We start from the raw sequence: 23,869 nt of genomic DNA, 5'->3' as shown, positions 1-23,869 counted from the left end.
TGCAGGCTCAGTAGTTGTGGCTCACGGGCCTAGTCGCTCCGCGGCATGTAGGATCTTTCCAGATCAGGGCTGGAACCCGTGTCCCCTGCATTGGCAGGCAGATTCTCAACCACTGCACCACCAGGGAAGCCCCACTGTCCAGTTTTAAAACAATGGAAAGAAATAGCTCGGTCAGTTATTAACCATCCACATGACCCACACCAGCCATAAAACCTCTCTGTATCTTTGTTTCAATGTCTGTAAAGTGAAGAGGTTAAACTGTACTCTCAGGTTCAGATCTACGAGACTGAACATTCTATGAAGACATTTCCATTATTGGGTAAAGGTTTCAGTCTGCAGAATCCTGGCTTTGATTTCCAGGCCTGCTTTTTATGGGCCAGGTGACCTTGAGCTCATTATGAACTGCTGGATGCCTGAGTTTATGTATCTGAGCCCTGAGATTAAAAGTAGTTCCTATTTACTTCCTGGAGTTTGACAAGGGCTGCCAGCTCCCTTGCATTGAATTCCTATATACATATTATAACTAATTAAAGACAGTAATGTGGTCCAAGAGACAGCTAAATAGAATTCTTTAATTTCGGTGTAGATTTTAATTTTGAGATGGCTCTGCGAGATGTAAAAGCAACAGTGACAAAATTTTAAGATAACAACAGAGCACAGGAATTTATTTCAGCTAATGAATGGATTAGATGATCACTCCAAAGGAAGAGTTTACCTAGCAACATATATTACTCTACTGCAACTACCAATCTACTGACTTACATTCCATATATCTACACATATCTATTAGAAAGGCTTTTACAAATTAAATGTGCTCATCTCTGGGATGAACTTGCAAGTGATTTTCTGCATTTTCCAAGTTATTAATTAAATTATTTACCTTTAGTGAACAGAGGATATTTTTGTATCTAAAAAAAATATAATCAAGTATGTTTTTAAAATGTGTTTTAATGAAAAAAGTTGTGCTTTGCTGCATATATTCTAGGACTATAGCAGTTAGTAACAAGGGAAGGAAGAGAATATACCTATTAAATTATTCTTCTCTGTTACGCGGAGAGAGTGAGAGATCCAGTGGGTAGAGAGTTCCAAGGTTCTTTTAGTCATTCGTGACCCTAACTCCTCACCTGTCAGATGACCTTAAACTTTCACCTAGTTTTAGATTTATCTGTAGGAATCAATGTTGTCCTCTCAAAACTCATTTGTCTTCCTCAAGTTATATTTTCCAGTCTTTTACCAGAACTGGAGTCATTCACTCTCTCCCTCATCTTCTTCATTCAACAATCATTTAATCCCATCCTTTTAGCACTTGAAGCGGTAGGTTCTGGGATCGCTAAAGAGCAGGGTGACACCGTCCCAGAGGAGTCTTTCTGCAGATGTCACCAGACTATTTCAATAGACTCCTGTTTCTCACTGTCTCCAGTCCCTCCCCAAACCATTTTACAATCTCTTTCCCATTATTTTCTGAAGCACAGCTCTGATAGTTGCACTCCCTTGCTCAATAATCACAAGTGCATTCCTAGTACAGGAAAAAACCAACTAAAACAAACAAAAAAAACCAAACACACAAAAAATACACAAAAAACCCCAACAACAACAATCAACCAACCAAACAAACAAAAAAAAAACACCAACAAAAATCCTCCAAAGTATTTAGGTGGATTTTCAAGGCCTTCTTGTCTGTGTCCCAACCTATCTTTTCAACCTATTCTTTCTTCATTCTACAATCCCTCCCTCTCCTGCTCTTTGCCTCTGTTCTTGCCAGTTCCTTGGACTGCCCTTCTCCATCACCTCCACACATCCATCTCCTTGTCATTTAGGATTCAGCTCAAACCCCTAGGAAGCTGTCCCCAGTTCCCTTCCTTGAAATTCTCTATGCTTGCCTCTCTCAACTCCCGTAACAGTCCACTGTCTCTTTCCTTGGGCACTTGCTACCTTCTGCTGTGTATTGTGGTTATTTGTGCTCTCTGGAAGCCCAGCCATAAACACTCTGTCTCTGATCTGACTTGGTATTTTCTATTGAAGGCAAGTAATAAATATATGCTATTAAAGATTTGGATCCAACATTATTTCTGGGTTAGATCCCACCAGGGTAGCTATACAGTGGATGCCTATTGAGCTTTTGAAAAAAAAAATGAACTTCCCCAGGCCACATAAGCACGATTTAGTGCATGAGGGTTACAATTTATTAAATGATCCAGACTTAGTTATTTTCTTGATGATGAATTTCCCATGGTTAACAATACACTGTCTTTTGAGGGGTTGTGAGCTCTTTCTTGGTACTAACCCCTAAATCTGCATGGGTGCCTCTGAAATTAGAAAACAGAAAAGTCACTTATCATGGATTTTGAAATCACAGGCAATGGAGTAAATTTTAAACTTATCACATTTTGCCCACTTTTCCTGCTTTGCCGCTTGCACCTCTGATTTATTTGTTTATACTTTTCTTTCTCATACAGGTTGGCTCTAGGCTATTTTTAGAGTGATTCCGTTGGAGTAGCTGCCAACCTCTATTAATGACAACCTGTGAGTGCTTAAGGAGGTGGGAGCGAGTTTGGTGAGAAAGAGGCAGGGAAGGCTTTTTTTCTGAGGAAGGGGGTGTTTCGTCAAGGATAGTGGAAGACCAGATTGCCCCCACCCCAGGTTATGTAAGCCATCCACCCCATCTTGTGTGGATACCCTGAATCCATGAAGGTGACCTGAAATCAGCAGATGATCATGAAATGACCAATATTAAATTTCTCCACTCAGGACTTCCCTGTTGGCACAGTGGTTAAGAATCTGCCTGCCAAAGCAGGGGACACGGGTTCGAGCCCTCGTCTGGGAGGATCCCACATGCCGCAGAGCAACTAAACCCATGCACCACAACTATTGAGCCTGTGCTCTAGAGCCCGCGAGCCACAACTATTGAGCCCGCATGCTGCGACTACTGAAGCCTGTGCACCGAGAGCCTGTGCTTCGCAACAAGAGAAGCCCATGCACCGCAAGGAAGAGTAGCCCCTGCTCACCGCAACTAGAGAAAGCCTGCGAGCAGCAAGAAGACCCAATACAGCCAAAAAAAAGTAATAATAATAAAAAATAAATTTAAATAAATAAATGATTGAGTAAATTTCTCCACTCAGCAACGTGATGTTTCAATATAGAAGATTAATTCAGATAGAGAACATAAAGTAAAGCTTCTCGAACAATTAGGTTTATGATCTGAAATTTGAACCCATTACATATAAATCATTTGTCACCTTCAGATGATTTTGTTTGATTATCCTGAGTCTGAGAAATTCTGGAGTCCCTAATCAAGTTGATTTTCTAGGCTGTGAAGAACTGTGATTAAGTCCTGGATAATGGTGACTTCACCAGAGATGTGGTGTTCTTGAAGTCTTTCCTTTGTAAGCCTTTGACCTTATCACCAGAACTCTTTAAATTACTATACTACAGAAAATATTAATGGGGAGAGAAGAGGAGTGGCATTGATGTGGGCATGGTGACATGTTGTAGAGGTCATTTGTTCTGGTTATAGATGTGGCAAAATTCTAAAAGAAGCTTGTAAATATTTTTATAATTATAAAGGGAATGATTCTATACTTTAGTTAAAAATAATATTTAAAATGTGTGTTGAAAAAATATATGTAACTGCTGCTAAATTGTTTTGACAAAATTAGCCCTGGATACACTTTAAAAAAATACTCATTTCTTTCTCTGATAGTTAACTAATTCACATGAATATAGGAAAATTAAAAGAGAAAAACATACAGAAGAAAATAATGCAGCAATATAGTTAAAATGGTACTTAAAAAAAAAAAATCGTTGTGTGTTAGCAGAAACTCCAAAGGCTAAGAATCATACAATAGGTTTCAGGTACCCCACATTGAAAAGTGAGATATGTATCACCTGTGCAGGATGCCTGAAGAGATGGAGGGACTGGGCAGAGTGATCTCCCACCTGGAGAGCATTGAAGAGGTAAGAGCATTGAGAAGGTGAGTGGCTTCTTTCTCACCTTAGTCAAGTGACACGAGGGATTTCAGAAGATCTGCTTGGAGGACTTGATATTCATCCCCTGGAGTCTGCTGAACTCAGAACTGGGGCCTGTTTCTTTCCAGGAGAAATCCTAAGGTAAGGACTGACCAGGGGATGCTGGGAGTGAACTGCGCTTCCTCTGAAGGTGGGACAAAGGTGTTTTTTTCTTGGGGACCAGACCCCACTGGAAGGAGCAGCCTATCCAGAATACTATGTGAAAGGACAATAGGACTCCAGCCTGGATGTGGAGTGCTGGAAGTCCAGGGGGCCAGGGAGTGTCAGAAGTGTATTAGAGGAGAGGAATTGAGGGTGTAAGAGGAAACGGTAATCAGGAGTATCCAGGGATGAATGTCTGAGGAATTTGCAGAAGATCCCTATGAAAGAAACAGTCAGCTCTGGGCTGCCATTTCCAGGGCACCAACACCAGATTATGAGTGAGTCATTCTGGAAAGCTCTTCCCTGCACCTTTACCTCTCCACACGCTTCACCCTCAACCAACCCCCAAGAAACACACATTTCAGTTAGCAAGCTGTGGAGGATGCAAAGGGAGAGGCTGAGCTGTCATCCCTTTTCCCCTGTGCAATCTTTCGTTGAAAGAGGGCCCAAGCAGTGGGACTGCTCAGGATACGTAAAGAGATACACTGAACATGAATTTGGAGCGTTAATACTACACCTGACTGGAATTGCTTGATTCATAGATTGTACTGGACTTTGTATTATCCAGGAAAAGACTATTCCTTTATTATTTGAGTCACCATAAAAAAAGTATGGAAACTCTGTGAAATTTCATCCAACGGCAGGGCATAGCAAATTCGTAGAGTGGATTCATAGAAGCAGCACTGAGAAAACATGGCTGGTTTCTACTTGCTCTTAGAGTACCAATCACCTGAGATAACAACCACCCACAGATAACCAGTGCATCTCAGTTTTTCTTTCCAGCCTCTTTTCTTTGCCTACATACATTTTGGCAAAACAAAATTGGGATTGTATTCTGTTGGTTACAGTTACGTTTTCCATCTGTTTTCCTTAGTCCTTTACTAAAGTTTTTTTTTTAAAGTTAAACAACAATAGCAAAATCCTTTAAAAAAAACAAATTGGGGTGAATCTGGAAGAGGCAAGGCACGTTAATGCCATCAATTTTCCGTAAAGGTCAAGGCAATTGTGTAATTGTGGAATGATTATCATTAAGGACTATTACAGTGCTTTGCAAATCAGTTAGTTTTACTGGCTGAATTTTGTTGGCAGAAGTGAGGCATCGCCATATCTGAGAGTTTTACACTCTATTTCTGTCCTGTGTCAAACCCAGAGTGTGTGTGTCCCTGGTCTGCCCCCTTCACCACGAGTCATCAGTCTCTGTTGAAGTATCAGAAACACCTGATAATTGCAGCAAGACAATAATTTTAGCACTATTTCATTAATTATGTTTCCTTCCCAGCTGGTGTTTTTATTTCCAGGATTTTTTTTTCTTTCCTGTGTAGACTTCATGCCCCTTGGGCAGAAGCCACATTTTCCATTTTGTCTTGTCTTCTGCTATTGCCTAACAAACGCTGAAATATAATTTTAAAAATGGATTTGATTCACTTAGGATTAATCTACAGACACTGGCAATGACACAGGTGTTTTTCAGCCTTGTGTCTTATGCTCCAAAGTTTTAGCTTTTCCAGCACCTTCTCTCCTCAGGAGCACATGCACAAAGGATTCATGACTTTTTTGTAAATGAGGATGCCAGATATTAAAGGTATTCATAATCGGAAGGGACTACCCCTTTCAACTAAGGTGTGACATTGGCGAAGTTGCTGGTTTTTTTCTCTATCACAGTTGTAAATTGACAGCCTAGGATAGGCTTGTTTTATTTGCTTTACACATTTTTTTGTATAAGCTGAATTAATTGATAATATATACAAATCAAGAGGCTCACATAAATGTTTAAGATAAAACAAATCAAAATTGCTGGCAACTCAAGGCTCACTCCTGCTTGACAACAATCATCCGAGTAGCTATTTTGCTTTTGGATAGGGTGTGCACACTCTATAAGGCTACAGTCTCCGCTACTCTGTACTGTTACCAGCTCTGCGGCAATATGATATTTATCACTTAACATTGCTTGCATTTTTTTCTAGACACAGCCCACTTCAGTCATTCGGATAGCTTGCCTTGTCCCTGTATGCATTTTACCTTTTGGCTGTGCGGCGCAGCATGCGGGGTCTCAGTTCCCCAACCAGGGATCGCACCTGTGCCCCCTGCAGGGCAAGCGTGGAGTCTTAACCACTGTATCACCAGGGAAGTCCCCTTGTTCGCATTTTAATTTTCTAAGTTCTGCTCCTTTCCTTGTCCAAGCCACCATCCTTTCTAGAAAACCCTCCTAACTTGTCTCCTTGAATGTCTCTTGACCTTCTCCAGGCAAGGCTTGGACAACAGTGGCTTCCCATTATCTTCAGGACAAAATCCACTGTAATTAACATCTCTCCAAGACCCTCCACCTTCCATTCCAGCCGGGATCTCTATCGTCTTTCCAGAATCCTTGTCTTTTTTCTGCCACCTCCAGACTCCCTCTCCTAAGGACATCATGCATGCTCTTTGCTCGTCCTGGAATACTCTTACCCCCTCAATTTACTTTATGTTTACTTTTCATCTTCAACTTCCTTTCTCAGCCAGTGCCTCTTCATAATCGTGGGTACTCTCCTAGTATCCCATAATTTCCCCTTTGAAACAGCTTTCACATCTTAACTTCTTTATTCAATATCTTGATCTCCACTAGGCTGTAAGGTTTATGATTCTATTTGTCTTATTCACAGTTGTAACTCCAGTACTTAACTCAGGGTCTAGTACCTGCTTTTTGTGCTCAAATACATGAAAGGAACCAAACATGAAGCCGTGAGGCTCTGTCAACATAAGAAATATGTATGAGAGGTGAAAAACCTGAGTGAATTGGTTATTTAGCACTAGAAAATTGTGCAGTTTTGCTACAGGAGTCAAGTAGAAAAATCGTATGATGCAGAAAAATAAAGATAATAAAAATCACTCCAAATCCTCCTTTCAAGATAAATGAGAACTGTAAATATTTCTGTATAAATCATTCCTGTGTTTGATGATTCTATGCACATATAGATATAGGCATAGGTTGGTAATTTGATTTTTTTCTTGAACATACTATGAAACTATTCCAATGCCATTAAATAGTCTTTAAAATGTCATTTAATGCCCATGGTATATATGTTTCACAATTGATACCCACATTCTTGCCTATTATAGGATTTTTAGATTGCTCATATTTTAATTTTTGCTTTTGTTTATACCTTAAGCATTTGTTTATTGAATGTCATGTCATGGCTGTGCCCTCTGCTTTCGGAATACTGGGAAGGACAGTATATTTTTGAAAAGTCTTAATGTTGAGAAGTCCTACAGCAGAATGGTCAAGAGCATGGACTCTGGAACTACATTTCGCAGACTTGGGTCATGACTCTGTCATTAACCAGTCTGTGTGACTTTGAACATGTTACTCAACTTCTGGGTGCTTTTGTTTCCTTATCTATAAGATGTAACATAATTCTGAATCACGCTTTCACTAAATCTCACTTGGGCCCTTTCAATGGACTTTTTTCCTACTTTCCTTTGATCCTTCCTTCCATTCCAATTTATGGTCTGTTTACTATTGACTCCTGAAGTACAGCTCTGATATTTTCATTCCATTGTTCACAAATCGCCAGTACCTTTCTATGTGGAAAAAAGCTGTAGACCCCTTTAGCTGAATAGTCAAGGCTCTCCAAGTCTGTGCTCCCACTCTTCCTCTTCACTCTTATTCTTTGTTTGTTTCTTGCTCTTCACCTTGGCTCTCGTCAGTGCCTTGGCTTGGCATGCTTTTCCTAGCCTCTACTCACCCCTATTCTTATAACTGAGAACTCGGCTCAAACTTCTAGGAAGTTCAAAGTTCTTATTTCTTTCCTTTGAAGTGCCCTCTTCCCTCCTCCACATGCTCATTACACTTTATCTTTACTTCTCCTTGGTCACTTATGTTTTTCTCCAGCTGCATTTTGGTTATTTGTGATTTGGGGAGCTCAGCATGTGGTAACATGTGCACCATCTGTCTCTGATCTGGTTTGATTTTTGCTACAGGACTATGCCTTTGTAGGCATGCAATAAATATGTGCTAAATTAATAAATGGATTCCAAAGTGTCTGGGGACTCGATCCCACTTTGCTTTAGGAAAAAATTAACTTTTCCAGCCCGTAGTGTTTAGATCGTGCGGTTAAAACAAGAATTAAAGCAACAATACATGCAAAGCACTTTCATCTGATTTAGTTCTGCTTTATGCATCTTTTCCTATACCCACTATATTTTTCTCAAATATTCTATACCCATGGATTAAAAAAGCAGTATTTCTCAGCAGGGATTGCTAGCAGGTTTTGTCCTTTCATCACCTCCACATATAGTACTTTTCTTGTAAACAGGTGCAAGGACTATTCCTATGGCTCTCCTCTTTGCTCTTTCACTATCACATTTGCTGCTGCCTGGTTGCATTCTGGAATATACTATTTGTCAATTCATAGTGAAAGATGAGGGTGAGGATAGGGTCATGAGTATAGTGTTTTGTTTGTCTTGAAGAACAGTACTTTCATGCAGTTGAAGGGTGGTTGCCCAGAGTTTTGGTTGGCATAAACTATAGAACTCTCATGTCAGGAAACAGATAGGAAAGGAAATCAACATGTCTTCTTACCTTAATCCATGCTGCCTGTGATTCATGAGGCACAGCCTGGGTGAGTTTTCCTTAGCACATCATCATCATCAGCAGCATCTCAGTCCACCTGCCTCAGAGCTAGGGCAGAGACCACCCAGATCCCGGCACTGGGCTCTCCAGTAGTCTTCACTGTGTTACTTGTGAACACTGAATTTAAGTGGAAAGTGGGAAGTGTGTACTTCAGGTGTTCCTTGGCAGGTGTCTTTGTCAACTGGAAATCATGCAAAATAATTTTTTAAAAAAATTTAATTCTTTTTTATAATTGAAAGTGTGTGTATGTAGCTGGTATGACTCATCATGCCACAATAGCGGCTTGTAACGCCGCTTAAATGCCAAAGTCACAGCAACGGTCGGTGAAACTCCCTGTACAGATGGCATCCCATTTACTCGGTGGCATTTGGATATATATCCAAATACTTTCCACATGGTGTAGCTTTGATCGGGATGAAAATGAGCCTTGTCAGTTGCATTTGGGAGGGAGAGTTCCCCTTCAGTTTGACATCGGATATGAAAGCCAGAAGGAAATGGGAGGAAAGAGAAAAGTTTGGGCCCAGAAGCTTAGGTCAAGTTCACCAAGCTTTCAATGGTGCTGCTGGTGGAAGCCTAAGGATTGATGCAGAAACCAGGATTTTTCCAAGAAGTCAAACACAGAACTCCAGGGATCTATGCCTATATTTTTATCAAGACCCCATTTGTCTACACAAAGAGAATGAAGGGAGGACACACGTTGGTTTTAGAATTCAGGAGTCTGGATTTATTTTCTCTTAATTATTATAAGCCCTGAAACTTGCTTATGCTGCACTTTCTAGGATCATAAGACATACATAAATTTCTCATGGCATAAATATTTCTCAAGTATTAGCATATTGGCTAACTGATGGTACTGAGTTAAAATTTTTAAAATCAAGCAATCAGGAGAAACAAGGAAGTTGACATTATTGCTTCATAATGAGGGTTTGAAACTAGTAATTTAATCATTAGCTGGTTTGTGATTACCAAGCAATCAGAAAGCATAAAGTTCCGTGAAAAGGCTTTGGAAGACACACAGTGAGGTCAGACAGTGCCTTTTAAGTACATCATAAAGCAAATGCACAGATGTGTCTTGGAATTTTTCTTTAAATAAAGGAATAATTTTGGAAACTCTTAAAATATTGCCTGTTTAGTATAGAGCTTTATCTTCTTCCTTCCCTGGCTTCCCCGTCCAGGCACGTGATTTTGAAACTAGTGAGCAGCGGTGGGTGGAAGCTGGCAGAAACAGCAGTGCCAGTCCACTTGAGGTGTGAGAGGCATCTGCATGGTGCTGTGTCGCAAGGATCAAGAGGCCTTTCCTACCACACCGCCCAGGGCAAAGACGCCCAGCTACTCCTGAGGCTGGGGCTTGCTCCTTTGGCCTCAGGCTGTTATTTGCAAATCCTGTTTGGCCACAATCTATGCCGGTATCTCTGGTTTGCATCTGGGTTTCCCTGGATTTGGTCAGCCTTCACCCAAGTTTGGTGTTGTGCCATCTGCCCCCTCATCCTCTGTGGAGCTGGTGAAAACGAAGATTCCTGGTCTCCATTCCAGACCCACAGAATCAGGATCTCTGGATCCTGAAGTGAGGCCTAGGAATCAGCATTAGCAATTCCTTTGGAAAGATTAAAAAACCCAAGAAAGTAAAATTAATATTTATCAAACACACGTATACCCTCCACCAGAATTAACAGACTTAATTTTATGACTTTTGTCTTGAATTTTTCAAAAAAGAGATAGCACATTTCAGATACAATTTAAGCTTCTATTTCTCTCTCTCCACTCAACCCCCTACCCCTTTTAGTTGTTATCACAGTTGTGAATATGGTTAATATTTCTTGCATCCAGGTTTTATATGTAGATTATGGTTTCCATGTGGGAATTCCTTCTTAGCATTTTTTGGGAAATTTATATATTTTTTTAAATCCCAAATCTTGAGAAGAATCAGTTGAGAAATTGGGAAAATGGGAAAATAGAATTCTCAGAGACATTGCTGATTGGAAGGAATTCATTCAAGTCGCAGGCAGAAGATACTGACAAGTGTTGCTGAAGGTTAAGGTTGACGCCTTCAGGAACGAGGACAGGAGTGTGTAGGAGAGAAGTGGTCGCCATTTGACCAGATAGCCTTGCTTCCGGCTGTGGCCATATTAAGAGTGTGTGAATATGAGTTTTCTCCCCTTTCTTCGTATATCAGTTATACTTCTTTTTATTTTATTTTTTACATTTCTTTGGGGTGCCTGAGTTTACAGTATAGATTTATAACTAATCAAAGTCCACTTTCAAATAACATTATACTAATTCATGGGTGTTGTGAATACCTTATAACAAAATAATTCTAATTCCTCCCTTCCATTATGAGTATCTTTGCTGTCATTCCTTCCACTTATATAAATAAGCATATATAGCATGCATATATATATATATGCATATACATATACACACATATACATACACATAAGCATACATAATTGAATACATTATTGGTATTATTATTTTGAACAAACTTATCTGTTAGGTCAATTAAGAATTAGAAAAAGAAGTTTTGTTTTACTATCACTTATTCCTTCTTCAGTGTTCTTTCTTACTTTCTGTAGATCTGACTCTTTCCTTCTCTCTAAGAACTTCTTTTAACATTTCTTGCAAAGTAAGTCTACTGGAAACAATTTCTTTACTTTTTGTTTGTCTGAGAAACTCTTTATTCCTCCTTCACTTTTGAAGGGTAATTTCACAGGGTACAGAATTCTAGGTTGGGAGGTGTTTCTCTCAATACTTGAAAATTTCATTCAATTCTTTCCTGCTTGAATCATTTTTGAGGAGAAGTTGGATGTAATTCTTATCTTTGTTCTTCTATAGGTAAGGTATTTTTTTCCTTCTGGCTTCTTGCAAGTTTTTTCCTTATTGTTGATCTTCTGTAGTTTGAAAATGATATGCCCAGGTGTAGATTTTGTTTGCATTTATCCTACTTGTTCTCTGAGCTTCCTGGATCTGTGGTTTGGAGTCTGATATTAATTTGGGGAAATTCTCAGTCATTGTTTCAAATATTTCCACTGTTCCTTTCTCTCTTCTGGTAGTGTCATGATGTGTATGTTACACCTTTTCTAACTGTTCCACTGTCGTTGGATATTCTATTCAATTTTTTGTAGTTTTTGTTGCCTTTGCTATTCAGTTTTCAAGGATTCTATTAATACATCCTCCAGCTCAGAGATTCTTTTCTTAGCTGTGTCCAGTCTACTAATTAGTCCAGCTAAGGCATTCTTCATTTTTGTTAGTTTTTTATCTCTAACATTTCTTTTTGGTTCTTTCTTAGGATTTCCATCACTCTGCTTACATTGTCCATCTGTTCTTGCATTGCTGTCCATTTGATCCATTAGAGCCCTTTGCATATTAATGATGCTGTTTTAAATTCCTGGCCTGATAATTCCAGCATCCCTGCAGTGCCTAGTCTTGATGCTTGCTGTATCTCTTTATGTTATGTTTTTTGCTTTTGGTATGCCTTGTAATTTCTTTCTGATAGCTGGACATGATGTCCTGGGTAAGTAGGGCTTCAGTGATGTGGTGGTGAGGTGTTGGGGAGGAAGCATTCTATAGTTTTATAATTAGGTCTCAGGCTTTTAGTAAGCCTATACCTCTGGACTATGTGTTTCACAAGTGTTTCTACTTTTTTCTATCGCCTTAGGTGGGAATGGATGCCTAGGACTCACTGCAGTTGGGTATTTCCCTTCCCCCAGGTTAGTTAGGCTCTGATATTATCCCAGCAGGTTAGGCTCTGTTAATTAGTTTCTGCTGAAGCCAGGCCTTATTAAGAAGAACAGAGGGCGCTGATGAATTTCAAAATGGTTCCCTTCCCTTTCCGTGCTGGAAGCTTGACAGGATTTTTCTCCAGTATTTACTGGCTCTGCTCGAGCTCCTGCAGGTAAATCTCACTATATTGTGGGAGCCCCCCGTGGCTGGGCTCCCCTGTGACTTGTCTGCCCTGAGCCTCCAGGAATTCGTCAATTACAGTCCGGCGTTTCCGTCCTGGAGCTGGCTCCCCAGCGGGTTTCCCCTTCTTGACAGTCTCTGCTCTGGTAAGTCACGACTCCCTGTGCTCCCCTGTTTGTCTCCTCAGTCTTGGGGGCTCAGGTTTGCTCTGTGTCCTCCCCTCCGTTATGAATGCAAGAAGAGTTGTTGATTTTTTTCAGTTTGTTAAGCTTTTAACTTGTTGTTTGGCCGGACTGGGGACCTTGCAAGCTCCTTAAATGGGCAACTGGAAACCCACCATTCCTATTCCTCTGTTGTGGCCATCTGTTTCCAGTTTTCCACTTTCGGAAATAATGCTACCAAGACCGTATTCATATAAGTCTCCTGTAAGCTACTTAGGTACATATAACTAGAAGTAGTATTTCTGGTTTATGAGATGCTGTGCTGTCAAGTCTACTATACTTTACCAAACTGTTTTCAAAGGTTAAACCAAATTACCCTCCCATGAGCGAGCAGTGTTCTTACTCTTCATTTCTCCATAATACCTGTTATCATCAGATTTTTATCTTTGCTGGTCTGATAGATGTGAAATGGTATCTTATTGTTGTTTTAGTATGTTGTTATCACATTAGTCTTATTTTAAAAATAGAGACTTTAATGTACAACAAAATTTAATAACTTAAAGTCATAGACCTAGAAGAGATTCCTGGAGCATAGAAGAGGAAAGTTTGGGTACTGAAATAAAATATTTCCCTGTTGATAATTCTTTCCAAGCTTGACTTGACTTCTATTCAACACGTTATAGAAAAGAAAGCTGGCCAAAAGTAATCTGACTTTTGGATCAAATGGACAGCAATCTGGCCACGAAGTGGCCTCCTAAGAATATGTAAGTGTTGTCATTAAAAAAAAAAAAATAGTACTGGGCTCTGTAAAAGGTTTGGGTAGTACATCTGATTTTACCACCAGATAATTGCAGAGTTGGGTAAACACTTGATCCATCTCGTACTTAGTTTCCTCACCCGTAAAATGAGGGAGAAGGACCAAATAATTTTACTTCTCATTTCAAAAATGAAATTTTGGGTTTTCCCCCCAATTTATAAAACAGATAAAAGCTGAGCAACTTTGGTTAAAAAGGTGGGGGAGGCCTGCTTAGGCTTCACCTCTTTCTCTACATCATTTATGCCAGGTCTCTGGAAGTTTCCCAGGATGCTAGGAAATACAGTTTAAAAACCACTGGGCAAAATGGTGCCTGGGGCCTATTCCCAGCACTAATAACCAGCAAAAATGCATATAGGTATTCTCAAAAATGGCTCAATGTTGTCAAAAACAAATGTTCCCTCAACTTGTGACTGCTTTTATCTATGGTCTAGGCCATGAGTCAGTTTGCATCCTTTAAATGCATGATGGCATTTAACAAAACTCATAATGCTGGTATTTGTCCCATTGTCAGTTTTTAATTTACACTGGTAAAAGCCTTGGGGCAGATGTTCTGAATTAACTGACCCATGAGAGATGTGTTTTCATACACATGAGGTCATGCTCTGGATTTAAACATTGGTTACCACTTCTTTACCCAAATAGCTAGAGCTATAATATCTAACCCCAAAATGTAGTAGATGGAATTCCAGAAGCATTTTTAGTACCAAATATGAAGGTTGGTTCTAGTCTTTCTGTGCTAACTACTTTAAATGGTTCCTTCTTCAACTCTTCATTAAGAAAAAAAATGAAGGAAGCCAATTAGAATATATTTTGCTTTCTTTTGCCAATTTTCTTTCAGCTTTCATGCTACCTTTTCTTGTGAGAATAAATCAGTCTACATTTTGCATAGAGAGAGATCTTTTGCGTTTTTAACTTTCAACTCGCAGCAAAATGCTCCTCAGTGCAGTAGAAAATTTATAATAATTAGTCCCTTGGATTTGAAAAACATTCATGTGATTAAACCTAGTGATCAACGTGCAGGCACACATATTTATTCTGGTATCTGAAGTATTATGGAACAGGAAAAAGTATATGTGGAACTGATAGAAAAAAATTACCCTGGGATTTAAGACTAAGCAACATGAAGAATAATTTTTTGCCTTTGGATAATTTTATTTTTTTTAAGTTCATGAAAGCATGAAAAATTAAGCCCTGACCTATTTGCCTCCTGCTAAGGGAAAGAAAACAACCAAAGCCGTTAATATCACATCACTTTAAGAGAATTGGACCTCAGCTGGAAGTGCTTGAATTTTATTGAGAGATGATGGTGGACTCTCAGACTAGGCAACTGAATGCAGAATGGTGCATTGTAAATCTGTTTGTGTTAACTGGAAAAGAAGAGACAGTAAAATAATGAGAGAATAGGTGTTGCTTTTCCGAGAAATTAGATATTTTCTAGTCAGCTATTTTCAGTGTCGGAGGAGACCCTCACACAGGAAAAATAAATAACTGTAAAAAACAATACATTGAACAAGGAAGAGATTTAAAGAAGAAAATAAAGTTGTTACTGCATACAAGGATAAAAAGTAGAGAGAATACTATTTAGGCATAAAAACCATATTTTGGAGATGATCTTGGGATTCTAAGTATCAGAGAACCTCTTCAGTAAATTTTCATCCTTTTCTTGCCTTGAATAATTGAAAAAGCTGAAATATTTTATTTTTGCTCTAGGACTTTCCTAAGGTTTATTAAAGATATTGTTTTATAATAGAAAAAAGTTAATAGCATAAACATTAAGCAATTGGGGAATAATTAAACTATTTTATAGCTCAACCATATGCTAGAATGTGCTCATTAAAATTACATCCAAAGAGCTACTAAGAATCATTTTTTAAAATAATATTTAATGATATGGGAAATGCTCATCTACAATGTTATGTGAAAAAGGATCAGACCACAGAATGAAGTGGGAAGTATTTTCTCAGTTTTATAAGAAAATGCATATTTACATATTGTGTATATAGAAAAAGGACAGGCAAGAAATAAACCACAATTCATTTTCCAATCAGTAAATATTACAAAAGTAGACAGGCAGTTTCTTTTGATTATGACTTTATTCTTTTACGATAAAATCCCTTAGACAAACATTTTTTTTTCCTTTTCTCTTTTTTCCCCTTAATTCTTTTTCCCATAGCACAGTGCCTGATATCTAGTAGATTCTTAATAATTACTTACTGAATATGGAAGTCTATTGTCATGAGTTTAAGACACTGGAAATTCAAATGAGAAATAAAATGTGATTAATTTCTTGGTCTTGCTACTGTGTTATCTTAATGAGGGGTTTATTAATTTTGCATGGACTAGTGCTTAAGAGTGCAGGCTCTGGAATCCAAATGGCTGGGTTCAGATCCAGTGCAATACTTTGCTGTGTGACCTGGGACATGTGGCTTAACCTCTCTGTTCAGATTCACTTTTTTAATGGGTGTATTGGAATTATTGAATGAGATGGCCCTTGTAAAATTGCTTAACATAGTCTCACACACTGTAAATGTTTACTATATGTTAGCATTGCTTTTATTATGAAAATAAACATTATAAATTCAGAAATCATTTAATTTAAAATGAAACTGGAAAAAGGCTAGTTCACAAAGCATAATAATATTTTTCCTTTTTTTAAATTGGAGTATAATTGCTTTACACTGCTGTGTCAGTTTTTGCTGTACAGCAAAGCGAATCAGCCATATGTATACATATATCCCCTCTTTTTTGGATTTCCTTCCCATTTAGGTCATCACACAGCACTGAGTAGAGTTCCCTGTGCTATACAGTAGGTTCTCTTTAGTTATTTATTTTATACATAATAGTGTATATATGTCAATCCCAATCTCTCAATTCATCCCACCCCCAACTTGTTATCCATACATTTGTTCTCTATGTCTGTGTCTCTATTTCTGCTTTGCAAATAAGGTAAGCTATACCGGTTTTCTAGATTCCATATATATGTGTTAAAATACGATATTTGTTTTTCTCTTTCTGACTTAACTTCACTCTGTATGACAGTCTCTAGGTCCATCCACATCTCTGCAAATGACACAGTTTTGTCCCTTTTTATGGCTGAGTAATATTCCATTGTATATATGTACTACATCTTCTTTATCCATTCATCTGTTGATGGACACTTAGGTTGCTTCCATGTCCTGGCTATTGTAAATAGTCCTGCAATGAACACTGGGGTGCATGACAAAGCACAATAATTTTTAATGAGATGCTTTAAGGGGCTAGAAGATTATTGTCACAGATATTTTAAGAATTTGACACATAGTCATTACTCTCTTGTAAATATAAGAAAGATTTATAGTATGTACATGGAATCCCATTTATATAAACTTTTCAAGTTATCTATCTTATCACCCTCCATCCACCCACCCATTCATCCATTCACCCTCCCATCCACTTAACCATCTGTACAGAGATATATGTAGAGTGATGTTAATACTGGTTATTTCTGAGTGGTGTGATTTAAGTGATTAACTGCCTTATTCTTTATACTTTCTGAAATTGTTGAACATTTTATGAATGTGTACAATTTTTTTGTAAAAACTATAAAGGTATTATTTTAAAAATCACAGAATAAAAATGAATGTCAGGCTTCCCTGGTGGTGCAGTGGTTAAGAACCAGCCTGCCAGTGCAGGGGACACAGGTTCGAGCCCCGGTCCGGGAAGATCCCACATGCCATGGAGCAACTAAGCCCGTGTGCCACAACTACTGAGCCTGTGCTCTAGAGCCCACAAGCCACAACTACTGAGCCTGTGTGCCACAACTACTGAGGCCCGTGCATCTAGAGCCCGTGTTCCACAACAAAAGAAGCCACTGCAATTGAGAAGCCCACGCACCACAACGAAGAGTAGCCCATGCACTGCAATGAAGAGTAGCCCCCACTCGCCGCAACTAGAAAGTCCACACGCAGCAACAAAGACCCAATGCAGCCAAAAATAAAAAATAAATAAAATTTAAAAAAATCATATAAAAAGTGACTAGAAAATGAATGTCAATCCATCCTCTGTTACAATAATTATAAATCTAACTTAGTGGAACAGAATTAACAAAATTTTACTGTAGTTGTACCCCGTAGGCAAAGAAGTGGTGGAATTGCATATGTGCTATTATCTTTTCATCGTGCAGAGTAGAAGTAGAATAAATTTAACAGAGAATTTGTAATAAAAGATGTGACTTTCACACACACTTTTTCTTTTTTTTTTTTTTTTTTTTTGCGGTACGCGGGCCTCTCACTGTTGTGGCCTCTCCCGCTGCGGAGCACAGGCTCCGACGCGCAGGCCCAGAGGCCATGGCTCACGGGCCCAGCCGCTCCGCGGCATGTGGGATCCTCCCGGACCGGGGCACGAACCCGCGTCCCCTGCATCGGCAGGCGGACTCTCAACCACTGCGCCACCAGGGAAGCCCCCACACACACTTTAAGGCTTCATTTTGCTTCAGAAGAGGAATATGCCTTATGTTCTGGAGGGTTTGAGCAAATATGTCCTAGTTACACATGAATCTAGAGAGAGTCTATTACAAAAAGATATGCATGTTGGAAGGAATTATTTGAAATTATTTCTATGCCATTTGTAACACTAATAATATTTTAAATACAAATGAGAAAGAACCACCTCATAATTGCTGAGTGACCTAGGAAATATCTACACGACAAAAATCCCCATTATTGAGTTCCATTTATATGAGCTCAGAGGTATGAGAGACAACTACAGCCGCTCACTGTAGTGGATGCTGTGGTGCCACACCCACATCCCCTCCAGGACTGAAGTTCTCAGTCCCCAGCAACTTAGCAAGGATTTGCCTTCAGCTCAAGAGCTGCTGTTCCAGAAAAAGGTCCTGCCCCTTCTTGAGGGGCAATGGGATGGATGTGTCTTGGCCTCCCTTCCCATTCCTGCCTCCTCCAAAAGTTGGTTACCTCAGTAATGCTAAATGGCATACTTCTAAACTTATTTCTTGATTTGATGACTTTAACCTCTATATATTTACCACTGGAAAAACTGAGGAATTTAGTATATATGTCCTATCCACTTCTCACTTCTGGATTTTTAAAGTTATGTTATTCTTTTTAGTTCTTCTAATTATTACTCTAGAAGTGTAAATTACCTAAACCTCTGGTTTTTGAGCCATTAATTTTAAGCAGTGTTTAATTATGTAAAATTAGGATATTAACATAACTACACTCTCTGCCACTCTTTTTCACTCCTCTGGTCAGCTGTTCTATTGGTTTTTGGTTTTTTGTTTTTTTGCTTGTTTGTTTTATAGAGGAGAGGTGTATAAGGATATAGACATACATAGTATATACAGGTACAGTATGTGTTTATGTGTCATTTGTGCATGCATAGGTATATATATGGAAAAATGTATTTGTGTGTGTATATATATGTATATATATAATTTGAGAGATTTATTCTAGGATTTTGAGATCTGCCATAGGTTAATTATAAAAATTAAAACAATGAACATTACATATTATATTATGATTCTGTAAGTTGTATTCATCGTAAAACTAAACCAAGAAGTTCATGTCTAGATCCAGAGAGAAGGAAATATAATACCAGATTTATCACCCTCTCTGGAGACTTTTAGAGCTTTCTCTTTAATCTCAGACCTCCAAAATTTCACCCAAGACCACGAAGTGTGAGCCTTTTGTCATTCATTTTTTTTTTTTTTAAGTAACTTTTTCTTTGCTCACCTTTCCTTTTTAATTCTCTCTGTATTTTCCTTATGGAATGCCTAGTAGACAGATGTTGTGCCTTCTGGATTGATCTTCTGTGTGCTTTAACTTTTCTCTGCTTCATCATTTTGTCTTTTAGCTTTAAATTTCAAGTGATTTATTTTTTATCTTTCAGATGTCTAACTTGGTCTTCAGCCATATTCATTCTAAGATTCAATCTCTTTAGTGAATTTCATATTTTGATAATTATATATAATTTCCAGGAATCCATTCTTGTTCTCAGAATCCTTTAAACAAAAAATAAAAAGCAACTCTGTGCTTATTTTACCGATGTAATAATATTCTCTTTATTATCTTTGGGGGTAATTACAAATTAATTAAAATAGAATTAAACTTAAGATGGAGCTAAGTTATTTCAACTATTTGTATCAGTTCTGATTCCCTCACCATTATCTGGTTTGTTCATCTTGGTCATCTACTTTCCTGGCTGGTTTTCATCCAGTGTCGGACAAGAAGACTAGGTTAATTTCTGTAGATGGCTAGCATAGTTTTCCTTTGCCATTGAATAAATCTGTTACAGAGGCCTTGAATGGGAAGGTGTGTTGGATTAAAAATGGCTGCAAATTCTTTGGTATTCCCTTCCTCAAGAGGTGATGGTTGATGTCTCTGCCCCTTGATTCTGGATAAATTCTGTTACTGCTTCACTAATAGAATACAGTGGAAGTGATGTTGTGTCAGTTTCTGAGACCAGGCCTTAAAAGATCAGCTACTTCTACTTCCTGTCTCTTAAACTAGTTCTTGCAATCCAGCCACCATGCTGAGAGGAAGACCGAGCAACCCTGACGAGAGGTCTATATGGTGAAGAACTAAGGCCCCTGACTGATAGCCCTGGGCAAGCTCTCAGCCAGAAGCCAGCACTAACTGGCCAGCTCTGTTAGTGAGTCATCTGGGAAGTGAATACCTCCAACCCCAGATGAACTGCCCCACTGATGCCATGTGGAGCATAGATGAGCTGTTCGCATCAAGTCCTGCCATTTGGCTGACTCCTAAGGAAAATAAGTGCTTACTGCTATTTTAAATTTAGTTTGGGGGTGGTTTTGTTACACAGCAATAGATAACTGGAACAGATACTGTGAAGGTGGGCAAGCTCTGTTAATGGAGGAGTTTCCTTTTGATGCACATGGCAGGGAACAGCAAGGCAAAACTCAATCTCAAGAAACTGAGTGAGTTGAGCCAGACACAAAAGAATAAATAATATATAACTCCATTTATATAAATTTGCAGAACAGACAAGATGTATCTATAGTGATAGAAATCAAATCATTAGTTTCCTGGGTAGGCAGTGGAGGGACTGACTGGGAAAAGTCGTGAGGGAACTTTTGGGGTGACGGAAATGTTCTATATATCTTGATCAGGATGGTGGTTACACAGTGTATACTTTTGTCAGAACTCATCAAACTCTTTAAAAAAAACAGGTGCATTTTATTGAATTTAAATCATACCTTTATTAGATTGATTTTTAACATATGATTACTTTTCTCCTGTACCATATATATTCAAGGGCTCCATGCTGCTTAAATATTGTAAATATATCCAAATTATTTTCTCTGGGATTCCAGGCTTCCATGATCTGGCAAATGCAGTCTCCGTGGCAATTCCCGATTCATCCCGTGCTCACGCTTACCAATCTACTCACCATTCCCAGATATGAGTGTTCCTTCCTAGCATACACAACTTGGCTCTCCCTAGTCTCCCTGCATGAAAGTCTTTCCCACTATCATTTCTTAATTTTCAAAATCCTATCTTTTAAGGCTAAAGTCTAATAAGTCTTTCTGGATTCTACAATCTGAGTTGTCTTTCTCTTTTTGGACTACCACAAGTTACTTGCCCCGTTCCATAGAATGCATATGAGGATGCCTTACATTATAATTAGATTGTCTGTATGTTTGGCATATTGCTCATCTACCCCACCAGACCTAAGCTCCTGAACGACAAGGATGTTTTCTTTTTCAACATGTAACTTCAACAGTTCTCTGTCTATAGTAAATGCTCAATAGATGCTTGTTAAGTTGAATTATCTCACCAGTTCTAAGATATCTGGTTTTAGGATAGGTCTGACAACTAACTATGATTATACTCTTCTTTTGCATAGCAATTGTTTTTCCTGGCATTTCAAGTTAGCTTTGTTTTCAGCTTGTCATATATACCTGTATCTACCCTGTAGGCTGCCTCATTTCTCATTTTCTTTACTGTTATGAGTTTATATTGAATACTAATATTTTAGTGGTATAAAGAAATAAAAATGAGTGTTTAATCCATTATTTTAAACAGGAAATTCTGTAATATTCTAGCTATCCCAATTCTGTACAGTTATATACTATGTTCTGTTACTGTGTTATCTCTGCAAACCTCTCCCTTTGGGACTTCGCTTCCTCATCTATAAAATGATTGGGGTAAACAACATGAACTTTCAAACTTTTCAGGTTTAACATTTTAGTGCATTGGGGTTCTAGGCAGATAGTTATTTTTCCAATATTGAGAATTATTTGTGCACGCCTACCATAAGATACAATTATAGGAGAGAAGAAAAGAGTGATGTAGATTTAAGTGAGTTTACAATGATCATTATTCTAGCAATGATTCCTGTTAGCAGCTTTTGAATGAGATAGGAGGACATTCTGTCTTTTTACATAGAAAATCCTTGTGTCTGTTTTTGCACAGAGATCTGATCATCCTTCAAAAAGCCAAAACAGACGCTAGGAAACTGACTCAGTCTCTCATAATCCCAAATGACCCTATGTGTGCTGTGGCAGCTCTAATGTGTAGGGGTAGCTTTTTTGAATGATTTATGGTGTACAAGATGGGGTGATCTTAACTGTTGTTCATTGAAATGCTTTACAAATAAACACTAGTAGTAACACATAAAAATCTACCATCCTGAACAAGCTGTCTCATATTATTTGCCAGTAATTATAACATTTACATTATTTTCTCCAGATTTCCAAAGATGTGTACCACTAAAACAGAAGTGTGAGGTACAAAACTGTGCTCACGGGAGAGGAAATCTGATCACGGTGAGTAGAATACAGTTTGTTTTCTGGTAGATTGTATTTTTCTGGGAACTTCATATGTGCACTTAGAAGATATTACTTTTCAGTTAACATTTAATTAAACCTACCTCCCATAATTCAAGGATGTAGGACTGTTACTATTGGAAATGTTACTATTGGAATTCAGCATAATACAAGGATGGGGGAAATAGAAGGAAAATAACCCTTCATTGAGGGAGGGTGGAGGAAGGGAAATCACTGTGTAACTATGGAACGAAGTCTCTATTTCAGTTGAAGGCTGAGTCTGGGCTCCTTCTGACCTGTAGGGAAAGGGAGGAATCTGCAAGAAAATGCTAACATCCTGGTGCCTGAACTTCAAAGTCAGGAAACAGAATCAGAACCAGGGGGTATTGTTAGTGCTGTGAGAATACTCTGGGGAGAAGGGTTGCTTGCTAAGCAAGCACAGCAAACTCACTATTAATGTTAATGCCTTGGTTATACAGAAACAAGATCACATTTCTGCACCTTGGAATCCCCTTGAGGTGTGTTGTACCTTGGCTTTCATTTTCCATAGAGACTCAAGTGATTAATTTTGTATGTAAACTACTCTGGTTGAGGACCCCAGCCTGGAACAGCTAAAAGGTAAAATGGTAGCCAGTTCCCCTTTCGGAAAAGAGAACCTTAGAAGCTATTGTTTGTTTTCTTCATTTTCTTCAAAATGACACGACAGCAAACAACAAGGTCGAAAGGAATCCATCAAACACATCCACATATGTAACTTACTGAGTGTACAGTAGCAACATGAGACACGTGCATTCTGAAAACTCACCCTACAACTGGAGTTGCAGTGAAAATTAAAAAAAATGCCACAGCAGGCATCTGAAGTTCATGACAGATGCTCTTTTGAGCTTGGTGAAGTAAAACCAGCAATCACCATCCTCAGGATCATTTCACTCAGAATCCCTTATTTTTCTAAAATGCTACTCAAGTTTAACATGACACATAAAGTGAATAAACAATGTATTCCCTAAAGAGATCAAACACTTCATTTTCTCCTCAGGGAGGTCTAATGGGAACCATGTAGCAATGGTTACCCTCTTTGTTCTTCCAAACCTCTAAATGTGAATTTTTGAATGCAGTATCGTTCAGTTTTCAGAGTTCAAAACCCACTTTCAAAATGTCGTTCAGTTCTTGGATTGGAAGAATCAACACTGTGAAAATGACTATACTACCCAAAGCAATCTACAGATTCAGTGAAATCCGTATCAAACTACCAATGGCATTTTTCACAGAACTAGAGAAAAATTTCACAATTTGTATGGGAACACAAAAGATCCCGAAGAGCCAAAGCAATCTTGAGAAAGAAAAACAGCTGGAGGAATCAGACTCCCTGACTTCACAGTATACTACAAAGCTACAGTAATCAAGACAGTATGGTACTGGCACAAAAACAGAAA

Source organism: Physeter macrocephalus, chromosome 2 (genome assembly GCF_002837175.3).
Source record: "Physeter macrocephalus isolate SW-GA chromosome 2, ASM283717v5, whole genome shotgun sequence".
Classification (NCBI taxonomy): Eukaryota; Metazoa; Chordata; class Mammalia; order Artiodactyla; family Physeteridae; genus Physeter; species Physeter macrocephalus.
This window is presented reverse-complemented; position numbering follows the sequence as displayed.